This window comes from Poecile atricapillus, chromosome 2, assembly GCF_030490865.1.
Source record: "Poecile atricapillus isolate bPoeAtr1 chromosome 2, bPoeAtr1.hap1, whole genome shotgun sequence".
Lineage (NCBI taxonomy): Eukaryota > Metazoa > Chordata > Aves > Passeriformes > Paridae > Poecile > Poecile atricapillus.
The window spans coordinates 149,832,559-149,851,340 of record NC_081250.1 but is presented as its reverse complement, the minus strand read 5'-3'; the positions used below and the strand labels follow the sequence as shown (position 1 = coordinate 149,851,340).

General features: G+C 38.6%; 1 protein-coding gene across 5 annotated transcripts in view; it reads left to right on the top strand.

Moving 5' to 3' along the window:
* Positions 1-18,782, top strand: part of PTK2 (protein tyrosine kinase 2) — a 191,027-nt gene that overhangs the window by 27,581 nt on the left and 144,664 nt on the right. For 3 of the 5 annotated variants that reach the window (XM_058833324.1, XM_058833325.1, XM_058833328.1), the window contains exon 3: positions 12,804-12,830. The exons of 1 other annotated variant lie outside the window; for it this stretch is intronic. The gene's annotated coding sequence lies outside the window, so the exon portion shown is untranslated. Of the gene's footprint in view, positions 1-11,751; positions 11,815-12,803; positions 12,831-18,782 lie in introns of all 5 variants that reach the window. One more of the 5 variants, XM_058833327.1, reaches the window with a different exon arrangement.

The following is an 18,782-nucleotide window of genomic DNA, read 5'->3' as shown; positions in this document are numbered from 1 at the left end:
TTCGTGCCTAATGAATGATCAGAATTGGAAAAGCTTTTTAGAGAATAATCCTCAAATAATATATACTTGTTTGAAATAACAAAAGAGGTGAGCTGATGTTTTTTCATTCTTGTGAAATGGTGGGACAAGGAATAAACTGCAGTATTAGTGAAGAATTTTAAAAGCTTAACAATGTTTTTCTTGGTTTAGGTTTATTACTCTTGCTGTCCTTCTTATGGATTACAATGTGGTACAAAAGATTTATGTTTTTCTGCCTCCCAGCACTCATTGCTGAGGCTAAAGCCACATTTATACTGTACACTTCTTTGTGGTATTGAATTCTTATCTTTATGCAGAAAATATTTGTTCACTGAGTCCAGCCTACACAGGATCAAATACCCTTATATAATTAGGACATTTGTGGCTCTTTTCTGTTTATTCTTAAAGGACTGCATCATGATTTCCTTTATGCTCCAGCTAGTTTGGTTTGCTGATAAGGAATTGTTACACATCAGCAGGGTAGGTATTCACCATTAGTATTGTGTTTTATATATCAACAAAGCAAGCTGAAGTAAGATGTAATTGTACAAGTGTATACGCTATGTAATCCCTTGACATAAATGGAAAAAGCTGTTACTGAAATATTTGTACTTTTCAAGTGAAGCAGTGCTGCTTCTTAACATCAGCAGGAATAGTAAATTTCAGACTGTTTTAACAGCAGATGCATTTTGTATTTGATTTTTCTTTTCTAAGAAGTCATGTCTAGGTACAAAATCATGATAGCTTTAAAATCCATTTCAAATAAACTTGTAATGCTCTACTTAAATACTTACAAGGCAAGTCAGAGTTTCTAAGGGACTTAGTGATTCTTAGCTAAGAAAGTAATGAGTGTGCTTTGTGAGCAGCACGCTGTCAGAATTCCTCTCCCTGCCACTGCCCGTAAAATTGGCTTGTTAGTTATTTATGAGGAAAATTGGTTTGACAGCCCTGAAGGCAGAAGTGTTCTGTTCACAGTACAAGTAGTACCACCGTGCTGTAGCCCTGGCCATGGGATGACAGGAGCTGCTTCTTGGAGAAACAGCTCCAACCCCGGGACCATTTGGGTACCTCCAGCTCTGGGACTGAACTGTGGATGTGTCTCCTGTAACTTGAGTGTCATCTTGGAGCTTCAGACTGCCTGTAGACACCTCCAGACATACTTATGTGGCAGCTTTCTGTGACTGTCTTGTCACCTTCTGTGGATAACCTAACTAGTTTAAATTGAATTTTGGGTAGGAGTGTAAGCTGTTTGTTATTTCATCCTGGACCTAGAACGTGTTCTATTCTGATCTGTGCCTTTATCCAGCCTGGGTTTGGCCAGAAGCCTACATAGGAGCTGTAAAGTGTATACAAATCAGAAGCTGTCTTTGTTGTCCTTGTTCCTTCTCCCTGCTGTCTGTGGAGTTTGTCAGCATTGTACAAAATAGTATTTTAGGAGATCTTACTTCAGAAATCACAGTGATGACTTGTGGAGGAAGCGTGACTCGGGTGAGCTGCTGGGGGGCAATTGCAGCATTAATAAAACCCACAGATTTTAGACTTAGAGTTTATAGCATATCTAATATTTATCTGCCGCCCAATATGTAATGAATCTTAAATCTTTCTGCAAGTATTTCTGGTGGTCTTAATCTGTTTCATGCCAGAGGCAGGGAGAAATAATGCTTTCAATTTTGTCAAATTAAGTTTTTACTGTGCATTAAATTGATTAAATAGAGCAGCAGATTAAGGCGAAAAATACTGTCTTAAATTGCAATTCAGGGCTGATAGAATCTTAATGATGCCAAGCTGAACTTTTTCAGTGGGTCTGTGGAAATGAGAATTCATTAATCATATGCGCTTGACTTCGCGCTGTGCTGAATTGGAAACAAACTCTTCGCCTTGTTCCCTTTGCCCAGATGAGTAATGGCCGAGCTGGGAAGGTGCAGCCAACGAGATATGGGAGCTTCACGTTGTGTTCTGTCAAACCAACTGGGTCTCCTGTTTGATCAGATTCTTGCAGAGAACCCCCTGTGTTGGGGGGTTTCCTTTTACACCAGCACCGCTGTCTTTGAGCCGCTCTCCGACGGCTGCATGACAGAACCAATTAGGAGAAGAAAGCCTGTCTCATGTTGTGTGCTGCAGTTCTTCTGTCTGCACTCTTGTTCCCTCACTACCCCCTCTTCACCTTCATAATCTAGTTTTGTCAGTGATCTCTTTGGGTTTCTTTGTCCTGACGTATGTGTGTATTTTTCTTTTCCTGATTATTTTTTTTTTATTTTATTTTTTTATTCTGCCCATGGTTCCTCCCTGCCTCACTTGTCATCTTTTTTTGCTGTCTTAATTCACTCTCTATTTAACATCTGGAAAACTTTAAAAAAGGGAGTAGAGAGAGCAGAGAAGGTAGAGACAAGTTTTCTGTATTTCTGCTGGTATATCAGTGTTGTGGTGTGAGGAGGGAAGCAGCCTAACGCAACTACTGCTAACATGCAACATATTAAGAAAAAATAATTTTGTCAGTTTAGATGAATACATAATGTATTGCTCTGTAATGTCTCTTCTGCTCTTTCCTGATTTGTTGTCTTTACTTCTATTGCCCCATAACTCCTATTTACCCTCTGAGGTAGGCGCTTTTTGGCTTACGAAGAAATGTGTATTCTTGTGAAATGACAAAATTCTTGTGAAATCTCCTTTGCTAATTCTCATTGCCTTGTGTCTGCTGTGGTGTTTGACAAGTAATTTACTTGACCTTGAAGCTTCTTGAATCAATGTTCCTTTGTAATCTCGGTTTTGGAAATCTTTTTTGACTTTGTATTGACCCCCCCACCCCAGCAGAATGACACTTGGCAGCATGTTGTGTCTCCAAACACTACAGGAGTTGGAAGTGGTGCACTCTGGTGTCTCTGGGAGGATGTGTAAGACTTGTGCAAACACCCAGATGACATTAAAGGAGTTGTTCCCATGTGTACGGTGGTGAATTTACTGGACTTTTTCTAGCACACTGAGTGTCCTTAATTCTCTTATTTCTTACATGGTTAAGATCCAAAAGCATAATGTCTTCACTGCAGAACTGATTTCAGCCTCTGTAGCTCTGGCTGTAAATGCCCATTTGTTGTGAAGGGATGTTGTGCTTCACTTTGAGAACAAGCTCCAGCTGAAGCAAATTCTTTCTCAATCCAGAGTGTCACAGTTGGACTAAGAAAACCCCAGTATTCTCATTACAAATAGATTTCATTTTATTTACTGAGGCAGGTTTCTTTAAAGAGCAAAACTTGTGCAGCTGCTGTCAAACTTGGTGTGAACACTTCGGAGTAATCCCATTGTGAGCAATAAAACATGTTATTTCTTAGGCATTAAGGCCTTTCATGGATGGAAGTGGTAAGCCACCCACCCCCCCTCCCCCTTTTTTTATTTTTTTAATTTGTTTTGTTTTAGATAAGAACAATGTGTGTACAAAGGTAATAATCTTCTGTTAAACTTCTGACAAACTACGTGTGTGTTCTTTACTGGAAAACTCTTTAATTTTTTTCTCCCTCACTCAGTGCTGGCTGCATCGATTATCTTCAACCTTCTTTCACCCATCTGCAACTTCAAATAAGAAAAATTTAAAACTTTAATTCCAGCTCCTGAAAAACTGCTGTACCAATGGAATCCATGTGTGGGCCAAAACCATGGAAACAGCATAATTTTACAGTGGTGAAACATGAAAGGAAGTGACTCGCCCAACTTTCTAAGAATTTGTGTTTTAACAAAAAAACCACCCGAGACTTGCAGAATGTTCTACTATGCCAAACAAGAAACTTTGGGTAGTTTCTTTTGTTATATCATTAATCTGGTACTCTAAATCCTCCCAATTAGTTGCCATTTCAAAACCAAAACAAAGCTCCCACTTGACCCCCTCTAAAAAAACACTCAAGAAAGCACTTTTCTCTTATATTGTGGTCTGGGATGTGCAGCTCTGTTTAGAGCCTTTTAATATTTTGCTTGAAGCAATTTCTCATTCTCTCCCCTTCTGGTTATGCCCTTGGCACTCATTTCTGTACCTGAAAACACTTTATTTTACATTCTGGAACATCTCCGTGCTCTGTGCTAAGTTCCTGTCATACCTAAAGTACAAACCAGTCTTTACTGACATGTAGAGCTAATTTGTATTTCAGTGCAGGAACTACACAATCCTGTCACCTTTTGAAGATGTGGGTGACTTGTGGTGGCACACTGTGTGTCACAGGTCCTTCACAGAAAATGACAAGGGAGCTTCAATCATAGCAAGCAATGTCAAGACAATGTTTCTTGAAAGAAAAACATCCACTAAAGCTATCACTTGGAAGAACAAGCGCTCTGTAGTACAAATAGGGGGTAGCTCCACATGTATAGAGTACGTCTACAGCTTTCCCTAAGCCTGCCTAAGGGCCTGAATTGTTATGTTCATAAAATGTCACAGTATTTCCATCAGGATTATGTGATTACAGATCATAGTGCTGGAGATACTCCTGATACATCTGAACTTCTGCCAGCACACACATGTCCCTCCTTAAACATCTTAAATGATTTTAAAGTTTCCTGGGCTTGTTTAAACACATCTCCTTTAATGATAAACCATTAAATGATAAGAATATTCCTGTAATGTGGCTGACATTCTTAGAACAGTACTTTTGATTGAGTAGCTGTTCTTGGAGGTGATGTTTAAGCTCATGATTTCACAGAGCCACAATAGGGAGTTTAAGACCATGAGAATCATTTTAGTTTGAAAAGACCTTTAAAATTGGTAATTCCAGCTGTTAGTCCAGCAGTGCCAAAGCCACCACTCAACCATGTCCCCAGCAGCGTCTTCCAGTATTTGATTGCCCTTTCGGTGAAAGAGTTTTTCCTAACTGTGCGTAACCTTCCCTGGCACAACTTGATGTCATTTCCCCTTGTCCTGTTTGTTACTTGGGAAAGAGACTCACCCCCACCTGGCTCCAACCTTCTGTCAGGGAGTTGGAGACAGAGAGAAGATCCCCTGTGAGCCTCCTTTTCCCCAGGCCGAGCCCCCCAGCTCCCTCAGCTGCTCCTCATCAGTCTTGTGCTCCAGCCCCTTCCCCAGCTCTGTTCCCTTCTCTGATCATGCTCCAGCCCCTCAATGTCTGTCTTGTCATGAGAGGCCCAAATCTGAACACGGGATTTGAGGAGTGGTCTCCCAGTGCCCAGCACGGGGTTACAGTCACTGGCCACAGTGCTGCTGAGACAAGAGATGCTGCTAAATGAGACCAGTGACTGCCCAGCCCAGCACTGGCCCTCGATGGCAGCAAAAAATGTTATTTACAATAGAGATTGCATGCCTGGCCCAGTAGCTGGTGGTGCCTCTCTCCACGCTTCTCTCTTACAGAAATTGCAGGGAGCTCAGTGCCAGCTGTGGAGTAGGCACTCTTACTAGTTTGAACTCTATCTCCAGTAGTTTCCTCAAATGCTCCCCAATGCTCAGACTGGCAGGATTTGTTGAATGGTGGTGCTGCATTGGTTTGCTTTTCCTTTCTTTATTTTTCCTGTCTCTTCTTCCCCCACCCCTCCACTTGTGCTGTGATCATGTTCACCCTGAGCCTCATGTCCTCCCTGCGAAGGGGGCCCCAGATTTGGTAATCTGGCCTTCCTTGGCAGCTGTTCCATCCCTCAATCACTTCAGCTGCCCAGCTCTGGACATCTCTGCCTCCTTCTGGTGCAGAGACCAGAACTAGACACAACATGTTGATGCTTTTTTGTTTTGCACAGTAATACATTTAAGTACCATGTTTTCAGTACCCTTCCTAATGAGACACAATGTTTTATTGCTTTTGGCTAGCTGCTCCAGTTTGAGCTGATGATTTCAGAGAAAACAGTGACTCAGCCTTCCTCCCGCAGTTGGAACTGGATAAAGTGCAAGTGTTACTTGGTTAAGGAGGTATTGCTCAGAATTTTTTCCCCAGATGCATTACATCACAGCTCTGTGTTGAAGTGCAGCTGCTGTCTTAGCAACTTGCTTAATTTTGTAGATCCTTGTTAGGTTTTTTTCCCCTCCATTGATAAGACTTTTGCTGACCCATAGGAGCTTAATATGATCTGCAGACATGCAGAGTTCACTTACCCATTTTGTGATGCTGAATAAAACCAATTATTGGGGAACTACTCCATGCTCTTCTCTATCCAAACCTCTCTTCCCCATAGGCAAAAGGTGCATATAGTACTTGTGTAGATATTGAGAGTAAATTCTTTATCTGAGTTGCTTAGATACTGCATGTTCTGCATGTTCTGTAACTCGGTATGTAATGAGATTGATCCCACCTGCCCTGAGTAATGACTGAGTGATTTCTCTTGCTCTTCTTAATCTTCTTAAATGTAACTTCCACCACAACCTTTTCATTTAATATCCTACTGTTCAGTGTGCCTGGTCCAAAATTTGTCTCCTCATGGCTGCATAGATAACTCAGTGGTCATGCTCAATGATGTGGTGTAAATGAATTTGAAGTGTCAAGGTGCATACAGAGTTCAGGAGAAAGTTCAGCTGAGATGGAGGAAAACATAGGTGGATTATTCTGATGGTCTTAATCACAGTTTGTATTTTTTCAATTTCAAAAACTGTTATTTAAGAAGCATAAGCAGAGTTATTTTGGAGGAGTATTGGGAGGGGAAATTGAGATTTGAAACTGTTGAGTGATTCTTTTTAGATTCTGTTTAGAATGATTCTTAGCTTATAGATGCTATAAGCTAAGGAGACTCAATACTGATTTTGTTTTCAAATGGGAAGAGGAAAGCAGGTACAAACAGAAGAGTTGCGGTAGTGAGAGGAATGTGGCAGTAAACAACAAATTGAGAAATTATGGAAGCAGATATGAACTGAAAGATGTTCCCAAGGTATGGGATGAGTCAGATGATGCTTTTACTGGTGTAACACCACAAAGGCTTTGCATATTTAGAGCCACTTGGGGTATGTCAGATGTGGTGATCATCACACCATAGATGTGCCTTGTACCTGTTTTATCAACCAAACACTTAATTTGAAAAAAACCCTTTGTGTTCTCTGCATTGTTTGGTTTGTTTTGGTCGCTCCTCTCATTTTTCCTTGCTAAATTTTGTGTGGCTTTTGTGTTTCAGAGGCAGCAGCTTGCCTTAGAACTAGTGAGTGGTTAAAGAGAACTTCTCAAAAGCACAGCACAGGCTGTGCACGTTGCAGGGTGTCACAGCAGTTCATTGTCGGCTGCTTGCTCGTTAACCTTTTCAGCAGACAGAAATGAGAGCATTAAATCATTACTGCTGATACTCACAGCTGAAGCAAAGATTTAAACCAAGATAATAAGGGACTCCTGTGCAACGTGGATCTCCTGTGAAGTAGGGCTGTAAACACAAGATGAGTGGTTTTGTACGCTGAATTTCTTCTGATCTGGCTAAAGCACAAAAGAACTGGTGCCAGGTTTAGTGGGTGGAGGTGTCTGTCCTGTAACTGTCCCCCCTCCATCTCTCCCCAGGGTAACAGATGAAGATTTGCAGCTAAGCTGGATATTCAGCTGCTGCTGTGCCTAAGGCAAATGCAATAAATATGTCAATAGGAGAAAAAGACTCTAATCTCAGTAAGCAAATGGTGGTTTTAGTGCTATTATGATTGACGTTTGAATACTGTGTCAGGTATTGGTGTTTGCAAATCGGGGCTGCTCCTGAAAGCCAAAACAGTTGGACCATTTAAAGACTTGTAAGGATAATAAAATGCTTAGGAAAAACGTGCCTTTCCAGTGAGGCACTTCTGCCTCTCATTCTACATAGAGCTAGTAAATGAAAAGATTTTATTGAGTTGCACTGAAAATTGCCCTAAAAAACTGCCTTAATGTGAAATGATATAATAAAAGGTTGTTAACATTCAGCCCTGCAGATTGCTAAATTAGAAGTAGGTTAGATGTAAGTTACAAATGAGATGCACTTGTAATGATGAAGGAGAAAAAAATACATATATGGAACAATGCAACTGGTGGTTTATACAATCTTTTAATCATACAGTAAAACTTTTTAATAGCTTTTCTTTAATAGGTGTGCTGTCAGGATGAATTCATTGCATCTCCAAGGTCTTTGTTCGGTAGATCAGATGGTCATGGAGAAATCCTTGAGTTTCTCTACAAGTGTAATTTTACAAAGCTTTTTTTTAAAAAAAGATAATTTGTTTTGTGTTTACTTATTTTCTCTTTAAAAAATAAAAATAATTTTACATAATTGATGAGATACCAATTTCATTAAAGACCAGAAGAACATCCTTTTTAGCCTGTCAGAGAACATAGGAAAGGAGACTTCCAGGTGGTTGGATCCAGCCTCTAAGACAACATACTTTAGGACCAGCCACATAAAAGCTAAAAGCTGAATATGCATCTGTATTCATAAAATATTTTGTTACAGTAGCTAAATAGGAACATTTATTTTGAGTCTGTGATACTCCTCATTTAGTTGCAAAGGTTGTTGTTCAATGACATGTGCTGCTTGGCTTCTTGGAGACTGTGGTCTGTGGTTCCTCGTGTGCTGCAAGCCTTTGCTCCTCCCTGGAAGGAGAGATTGGTTTGTGAATTGAATATCTGAATTAATTTCAAGGGAATGCTGTTAGGCTGGAGTCAGCCAGCTCCTGCTACAGGAGAACAGGATTAAATTTCTTGTGGTCTGCTGCTTACCACAGCTCTGGAACAAGATCAGTGGCTGCAGATGGGGCAGAGTCTGAGCCTTTGGAGTTGTCCACGGAGCAATATTCTCATTTTACCTTGAGGCAGGAATAGGAAGCTCAGAAAACATTCCTGTTTTCTATGATTAGATGTTACCCTTGGAAGGAAGATTTAAAGTTGCGGCTCCATTTTTAAGAAAACATTCGTTAAAACAATGTAAAATGCATAGTTTTATAAAAGCAAATACAGTGGTAGAGAGATCTAATCCTCAGGGCATCCATAAATCAGAAAAAAACTATTACTGCTGAGATCCACAAAGCCTATTTGAGGACTGTAGTGCCCAGAACAATTTCAGTGCAGAAAGAAGCAATAATAGTGTTCTTTCTTTAAAATAAAGGTTTCCTGTTCCTTGATGAATTCATGTACATAACTGGTTTATTTGGCAAGTTTTCTTTGGCTGAGAAACTTTATTATTTTATAGCACCTCTAATGTAATTTCAGCTTGTTCCTGGTCTATTACAATCATCTGTGTCCAATATTACAGAAACCTTGCTTGAAAAGGAGCTCTCAAGGCCATCTGCTCCATCCTCCCAATATCTACATGGGATAAAACCAGTTTTCTCTGCGAACTGATTAGCCTTTACAAAGTATGTAAGTTTGGCTATGATAAAGAATATGATGTGAAAGTAATTTTTCTTTCTGCCTGTTCAAACTGGCAGTTTGCTCCCTGCCAAGTAACACAGGGAGATACTTAAGAATATAAATGCAGAACACGAGTGATCCCTTGAAAGGATCAGTAGGAGCAGCAGCACTTGAAATATGATTCATTTTAGATTTCACTTTGAAGAACTACTTTGGAGCAGATAAAAAAGTAAGATTGGCTCATGTTGTATAGCTGCTGTAAATGTGGTTTGTGTGACAGCACTTGAAGCATTCAGAAACTGAGTTGTAGGAGAAAAGTCAGTCCAGCCCTCCCTGATGTGAGGGCATCATTCCCAACAGGACAGCTCTCCAGAATACTCTCAAGCCTCTCATTTTAGTCCCAAACCAGATTAAAACCCTAACTTTGGGTTTTTTCCTCTTCAAATTTTAGCATTGGTTGAATTTCTCCTCTCTAGAGATTGAAATGCTATAGTGTGCTTCAAAAAGGGGGAAGATTTACACAGCAGAGAAAGCAAGTTTGTAAATGCAACCTGAAATGAGTAGCTACCTGAGTGTGTAATCTCAGTTTATGTCTCCGTGAAGGAAGTGTTTAAAGTGTGGCCTGAATCTACTCATCATTTTTCAGTGTTAGATGTTAAATGAAAAACCATATTTGAGAATAAAGCTTGGAGGTTTCAAGCCAGAAAAGATTAGAGTGAGCTGGAAAAATGGGGCAAACTCAATGATAGGAAAGTTCCTAAAGTGACTCCACACTAAGAGGAACACCTGAAGATAATGAGCATTTCACTTATTGTTGTGGTGTATGGATACACAAGGGAGTGGAATTGTTACTGTTATCTTTGGAATTGTAAAATATTTATTTCATTCATGCTGTTACAAATTGACATTTCTGTAGTGGTGGTGTTTGCTAAGATTAAGATACAAAATCAACCTATAGAGGACTTTGTGTTTAATGGAAATAATTGAGAAATACCATACAAGTAACCTGCTAAGTGCACATATGCAATTTTGAGTATACCGATATGACCTTCAGGCTTCGGTTTCTTCTGTCCAATTTGTTTTTAGATCTAATGCATGTCAATTAATGGTAGAAAACTGTCTATTGCACTAAATTGAAACAGAAGAAGGTGCAGTTGCAGGAAGCTGTTCAGTAAACTTGTCCCAGGAGTGCAGCATCTCTTCAGTTAATGCACTTGTGGGACTGATTTACAGTGGAACATGGAAGTAAGAAATCTTCACAGTGGTTGACTTAAATATAGCAGCAGTGCTGATGGTGTCAGTGCCCCATTTGGGAAGGTCCTGGTGCAGTAACAGGATCTGTGTGAGCACTGGCAAGGAGAGATCACAGCGGAAGCAGCAGCTCAGGTGTTAGGGACAAATGCTGGGATATGGTCAGGTCTTTCTTGAAGTTAAAAATATGTGTGCATGTTTTAGCTGCAGAGCTTTTCTCTGTTTAAATTCTGAGATGTAAGTGATTGTTTTCTGCCTGTGTGTATACAATAACAGTAATAACATATTTTCTGAGGGTTATGTTTGCTGTTATTTTCCTGACATCTGTTGTGTGGGCACATTTAATCAAATAGTCTGCTTCAAAAGTAATAAATGCAGCAATAAAACATTCCCAATAGACAAAAACTTAAAGATTTTAATGCACTTCTAAGTGTTTGTAGTAACTTAAATCTTTTGATAGTTAATGATAAATGGAATTTAGACATTAGTTTCTATCATGGTAGAAAAATTAAAATCAAAAATGGTATTTTCTAACCCACAGTTTTAGACGCTTTACTCATGTGATTGCAGTTGTTGGCATTGTGTAGCCTAGTGGCAAGCAGGAATTTTTTTGTGACTTCATAAAAAAGAGCATGGAAACAATTAAATGCATACAAACAAAAAATGATAGATTTATCTTCATGTAACTCTCCAAATTAATTGTCACTGCAAATCTCTCCTTGATGGAAGAAAGCTCCATTCACTCACTATGTGCTGGTTTGGATTCTGTGCAGGAGCTGTTGGATTTTTTGCTTCCTGCAGTTCCTGTGTCTCCTTGGCTGCATCTCCTGTCTTGAGGCATTTCTTACATGTAAGATGGTTTTGCTCCTAAGCAGACAGCATGATGAGCACCTTTTAAATGTACCTTGCTATCTTTTTAAATACTGTGTTCTACCAGACTAAGGCATTCAGTATTTTCTCTGGTTTTTTTTGTGGTGTCTTGTTGCCACTTTGTTTTCACTCTTTAAGTGCATTTCAACTTTCTGTGTTGCTGTTTCATCATCTCCTCAGAATAGTGCAGTTCATTTTTGAATTTTTTCATGGGCTGCCTTTAAATTTTAGGTGTAATTCTCTTTGGTATTCAAGTTTCATCATGTTTTCCAGCCACATACATGAATTGTAACAATCTGTTGGTGAGAGCAGGGCTAATAAATTTATTAAGCCTCATTATTTCTTCTAATAGGTAGCAAAGCAGTGACCATCTGCCCCGATAATCTCTGCATCTGTTTCAGCTGCTACACCTGTGGTAAAGTTCAGTTTCTATGTGGATTTTGTACCCAGTGTGATAATTTATTACTCAACTTTGCTGTTTCCTTTAACCAAATAATGATGCAGACCTTTTTTTTAGGTTCAATTCAGTTTTTCTCTCATTTGTTTTACTGGTTCCCCTTCTCAATTTCCTCCCCTCAATTTGTGTTTATTTCAGTTTTCATTAACCCCTTGATTTGTGTCCCCAGTCCATGTCCTTACAGACTTAAGTAATTCTTTTAGTTCTTTGTGGTGGGTTATAGTTTCTGTTCTGAACTAGGATGGGCACCTCAGGTCCCAGTCATGATTATGTGCACTGAAATGACAATAGAAAAGCAGGCAGGAGCAATATAATCACTTACATTTTAATATAATGTATATTTTTTTAGTGTGTAGTTTTTATATGTTCTATTAAGACCCTGAGACAGTAGTCATTGTTTGCAGCTCAAGACAGCCTTAGCATTTACTCTAAAAATGTTCAGCAACTGTGTCTAATATGCCTTGGCGACAAAAATCAAGTGTCCTTTCTAGTTAATATTACTTCTTGTGGTCTATGCTTATCCACTTGAAAACTTAGCTACTTCTTCTCTAAATATTTAATAAAGAAAACATTCTGTAGAGTCTTCTTCATTTGCAGAGACAATCACTGACACTGAGCTCTGAAATTCTGTAGGTGATGATGGTGAATTTTGCATGTAACACTTCATTTGTGCGTAGTGACCTGTGTTCTGCTGCAGTAATTACACTCATTGCCTTCAGAATAATCTTTATCCTTCAGTTAGGTGAGCAAAGCATAATCCTGTTAATGAACAGGGTGAGACAAGGAAAATGCTTTTGATTTGCATGTGGCATTCTTGGCAGCCAGAAAATGGCTTCAGATAATGTGCTTTATTAAGCAAGTATGGCCTTGCAGAAAAATTACGAGGCCAATGCAATTGTAGAGCTATTTTTTCTTCTGTTTCTAAATGTATTTCTTTATTGTTACAGATATTTCAAGACTTCCCTTGCCAGCAGGTAAGTTCTCTTTTTTTCAGTTATGTCTTGATGTGACAGCAGTCAGCTTTTAAGGGCTTGCTTACAATATAGTCATGCTTTTATATAATCAGAATATCAGTTCTTACTGGCACTGTCACGGTACGTAGTCATGTGGGGATCTGAGGTCAAAACAAAACCTGTTGATGTACAGATTTTTTTCCATTTCAATGGTGTATTTTGACAAGGGGAGGAGGTAACTGAGGTGTATTTATAGGACGTTGTTAAATATGTGTGTGAGATAGTTAATGCTTCAAGCGACTCAGCACAACGTGGGATACAGCTGGCAGGGGAGCAGATTAGGAGCAGCCACAAAGGGTATTAGTGATGGTTCAGAAGGACAGAGTGCGAGGAAATGGGGTTGTGGGGTTTATGGATGGAAGGAATTCCCCCAGGTTATAGTAGGGAAGGTGACACAGTGTTCACTTGGCTGGAGTTACAGGTGGCTTGTGTCCGATCTGCTCTATTGGACTCTTCTATTAGTGGTGTTTAAAAATTAAAGCAAACCCCCTAAACCTAAAAATAGACAACAAAGCCCTGCAAAAACACGAACCTCACCAAAAAAACTCAACCCTGCTGACCTGATTTTTAAAAATAACATTTTTTGCTAATTGTTTGTTACATTTGGCCTTTAACAAAGTTTTAAAATTCATGCATTCATTTGTGCTGTGGGCTGGGGTTGTGATGCAGAGCTCAGAGTGAGGATGTCTCCTGTTCCATGGCAGGTAGAATTTGTCCATCTATTCCCTATTTGTAATGTGGACTCTGGAATCCTGACTGAAGTGCACTTTTACTCCTGATTGATCAAGGGATTGGATATTTGCTGTTAGGCCTGCTTCCTTTTATCCTTGGCCTCTGCCTAGATGACGATTTTGCTTATGTATCCATTCTTAAATTTCTTCTTGTGATATTAACACCTGCTCTGAAGGTAGCTGCTCTTTCCTGTTGAAATCAAATAGCAATTTCAGTTAAAAGCTTGATAGCTGATATGTTGTAGTCTTTTCCACAAGAACTTCAGAGGAGCTCTTCTGCAAAAGAAATATCATGTTTTCTTGAAGCAGTGAACAAACATTTAAATGTGGAAGTTCTCTTTTCAGGACGACATCTTTAAAATGATTTTGAATGCTGAGAGTAATTGTCAAGCTGGCACTTACGGGAACTACTGGAAAAATAAATACCTGGTGTTTTGGTCAGGCTGACAGGAAGATAAGAATTGTTGTTAGTTTTTTTCCTGCAGCTTCTAGGACAAGGATGTGTGATTAAACCTTTTCTGAGTTGATATTTGGGACTTTAAGAGTTTGGCTGGCATGAATCTGAGTCACAATGAGATTATTCTTTTCCATTTGAGTCTGTGTGTGGGAGTGTCCTCATTGTACTCCTTAACTGTGTCTTGCAAGTACTGATAGAGGGTAAAAGTTTTCCCAGGGTTTTCAAAGGATGAGCTTTTCCCATGGCATGGCAAAAGGCCTTTTAAGAGGATATAAAAACTACACACCATGGCTTACCTGTAGCAGAAATTTGGCAGTGCCTCCTAGTAAGGGAACTAAGGAAACTTACTTTAAAAGAAATGCTTAAAATATTGCCAGAAGGGAAGGCTGGAATCTTACAGAGGCCTGAATTGTCCTGTGGTATTACAGTATTTTTATTAATGACCATGGAAATGGACTTGATTTGTCTTTATCTGCCAGTAACACAACAACACAAAAAGAGTTACAAGCACACTGGATGATATGATTTAAAATTCAAAAGAAATTTGATAAATTGGAAAAGCAGCCTTGATAAAAGATATAATTGAATAAAGATGAGGTTCTGTATTTAAATGGGAAGTTTTAATAATCAGAATTCATATTTGCAATAAATAATGGTGTTTTCTTATTTTGAATTTTAAAGAACTTTTTTTCTCCCAAGTGCCACTTTCACCTGTGGACAATAGATGTCACTACAAATGTTCTCACTTTTGCCACCTGGTTTTAGTGCTCTAAATTTTCATCACTGTATGGTGAGCGGGGGCTTTTGCACTGTTTGAAGACTTTGCAGTTAGGAGACTACTTCAGGTGTGTCCACTTTATCGTAGTGTCTTGTTTAAGGTTGGATTATACATAAATTTGGTAGTCAGTGGTATATCAAGGTCATCCAGAACACTTATTTCATAGCAAAACCTTGTAAAGAAGGATTGTTACTGTGCTGGAGAATGCATTAGTTGATGAGGTCGTTAGTTAAATCATTACTCAGGAGAGTTATCCTGAATTAATCTGTATCACTGCTTTGAAGTTCATGGGTAACTTTGGTTTTTACTGCCTTGTAATTTAGGCCATGGAGATGAGCACAGAGAATTTTTGGAATGTGAACCAGGAGGGGCTTGGAGAACAATTTGCTAAAATATTACACTTTTGAGTGTGGATAGAGAACACAGTTCTCCTCTCTGTTAGTGAAGTTCTCTTGCAACACAAGTGTGTTCACAGCATGCCTGAGGGCATGAAAAACTTGTTTCCTCTGGTAAATGCAGTTAAACTTTTTCTGTTGACACTGTGGGGATTAAAAACAATCCCTCCTGGATTTTGTCTTGTTCGGAATTTAAAACAGTTCTAGCATGTGTGTGATATAGGTGACTTCTAAGACCTGGTCCTGTGTTTCCTGATCCTATAGTGCAAATATATCTTCATTACCAGAATCAAGAAATAGTAAGGAAGCAAGAAACTGTATCAAAGAACTAGAGGAAAATAAAGACAAATATAAAAAACAGGCATATACTGGATTTATGGTTAAAAATTAAGTAAAACATTATGCTAAGATTGAATCTCAGGTACAGTTGTTTGTTCTTAATGACTCCTCCAGATAATATCTGGTGAGTCAAATAAAATCTTGCTGACTCCTAACATAAAGTATCAAAAAATTTATAGGAAATACACATTTTTGCCCAGTTCTAATTTCAGATATGTAGCATATTTTAAGTCTGGTTGTTTTGTGTTCACTTTTTTGTGGTATAATGTACGATTTAGGTAAGCACCATTTGCACACTGTCATTGTTACCTTGAAATATTAAATGGTTCTGTAACTATTTTTACTTCCAAGTCCTCATTTAGGACAAAAAAAAAAAAAAAAAAAAAAGTTACACAATTTCAGCTCAACCTAAAGATGTTTCTGAATTAAAGGCATGTCCTCATTCAGTCTGTTGGTGTGTTTGGCCTTGCTGCTTACACAGGCCTTGCTGCTCATGATCCACTTAATGAAATCAGATTTATCTCCTGGCACTTTCTACTTTGGAACAACCTCCTGCTTCCCCTTCCTCTTACCCACTGGGCAGGAGATGGAGTGTTTAATGCTGTGCTGTGTAATAGATATTCCTTCCCCTAAACCTACACCTGCCTGTGTGATGGACTTAAATACAGCAAGCAGAATTTCCAAAGCCCCAAAGGGCTGGGTACTTCCTACAATGTTAGAAGATGGAAAATTAAAAATCGGTTGAGGTATTGCCAGAGTTGCAGTAGGCAAGAATTGACAGAATTGAGGTTATGCAGAATTCTTAAAATAAATGTTCACATGTATTACAGAGGGTAATAAATTATGCAACGATTATTCATGTAGCCGAGAATAAACTCAGTAGCATGAGCAGAGAACTGTTGTTAATATCCCTGCTTAAAGGGGGGGAAAAGGTAACCAACTGTGTGGGCAGAAGTAAAATAGTACAAAATAGTGGCTTTTTGATTTGTCACTTCAGTTTTAAGTTAGAATTAAATACAAGCTGCACTAAGACTGAATAGTTCCTCTCATTTTAGAATGCCTGACATGGTGCTGAAGGGATTGCACAAAGAAACCTGTACCTTTTCTCTAAAATTTCACAGTAAATTTTCAGTAATCCCTTCTAAAATCAGAATTTTATTTTTTTTTCCTAAGAATCTTTGAAAATGTTCCTAAGAATTCTGATTTTTAAGCAATAATAAACTTAGTTTTCATATATTTGTAGTGGCTTGGATTATAATGATTTTTTTTATGTGATGAGTATGGAACTGAAAACATTTTATTGACAGATTAGTGTTGTCAAGTTAGAATAGCTGCCTGCATGTCCTGTACAGCTCTGAAAAAAATGAGAGGACTTTTCTTCTGATGCAGATATGACCTGTAGCTTGAATTCCTTTCACTACCAGCAAACTTCTAGAAATAACTTGGGTGTTATTTCTAGATTCCCAAATCCCATATCACAAAACTGCTTTTACCATTGGATGAGGTTATTGCTGACAAAGCATAAGTGTCAATTGGAAGAAGTTTCTCTTGTTATATGTGCATTAAATCTTCCTATTTTAGAATTTTGTTTAGTTTTAATAGGTCAATTATCTATACTTCATAAAATGCTTTTTCCTGTTGTTCTATACCTCTGATATTAGGAAAACCAATGTATTTATCCTTTGTCAACTGTCACTGTTGAATATCTCATTTTTTGTGTTGAAGGCTTGGCAAGGTTACAGCTTAGACCTTGACATGAAATCTGTGTATTTGCCAACCTTTACAGTGAAACTTTCTTGGCTTATTTTAACTGGGCTTTTGACACTGTCCTCTTCCCTGCATTTCTGTATTTTATAGCTAGTTGCCCATACAGGGCAAGAGCAACAGCATGATTTGGTAAGAAAAATGTGTTTATTAGTGAGGTTGACCTGTGTAGTAATATTGACATGATGAAATATATTAAACCCCTCAAGAAACTGTAAGTTATCTAAATTGTAGTGTTTTTCCTTTAGAAATTTGAGCCTGACAATCCAGACAGTTTCTAGGCTATCTCTCTGTCCATTTATTCAGTCCATAACGTCATCAATTTTTCTATTATGGTGCTGTCATGGGTGACAGTGTTGAAAGTCTTGCTGAAGTTAAGAGAAATGACAACTCTACAACTACCAAGCTTGCATTTTAATCAAAGTTTATTAGGTTGTTCAGGCATGTTTTCCCTTTCATAAATTCTTGCTGACTATTTCTAATCGCCTTATTGTTCTCATTTGTTTAGAAGTGGCTTCCAGTGTTGTTACTTCCATGACTTTGTCAGTAATGGAGGTAAGGGTGACCAGCCTTAGTCATTCAGACCCCCCTCTCTTCAAGTTCCATTTGCTTTCTTCAAGCAGTCAGGAACATCCCCCATTTGCCAGGGCAGCCTGTGAAAAGATTTATACTGAAGAAACTTGCCCTGGCTGCAGTACGTTGTTTTTCTGGGAGTGTGTATAGGGATAGAGAAAAACGGAGGAGAGGCAGTAGAAGAAAAGAAGTTTCAATACAGTAAATTGAGAGTAGTATTAAAAAAAATAAAATCAGGATATAAACCAGGTGTATTGGGAATGATGTAGCATCCATGGTATCTGCTCTAGACTGATTTTATGCTCAAAGAAAGTGAAATTTGATATATTGGTCACTTAAGCATCAGGAGGCAGTAAGATTTGATGACATGAAAGGTCCTTTGAGGTCTCTGTCCTTTGTCCATATAAATCTTAACAAGTTGCATCAATAAAGTCTGACACTTAAAAATAAACAAAAAAACAAGCAGTTCAGCACATTCCCAATCATTTCCTGTAGCTCTGGCTCCCAGGGTTTTGGAGACATCCACACTGCTGTGAGGATTGTTCTTGATTATTCCTGGGCAGTCATCTCCAAGTGGAAGAATTCCAGTAATCAAGGGATGCATCATATGCAAATGTACCACTTGAATGTATAGTATCTATGATATTTTTTTTTGTTTTAATTAACTTCTCATTTAGAACAAATAGGACTTTTTTTCTGCTTCCTTAGAAATTGATATTTCAAATGATGTCTTTAGGAATTATGCAGTTTGGAGGAATAAGAATAGTTTTCCTAGGGAAAATTGTTCTACTTCTTTTTGCAAGTGGCAGAAAAAGGTGTGGCTGTTCCACCCTGGATAACCTGAAATATCCTGAATTATAGTTACGCAGTTCAGCT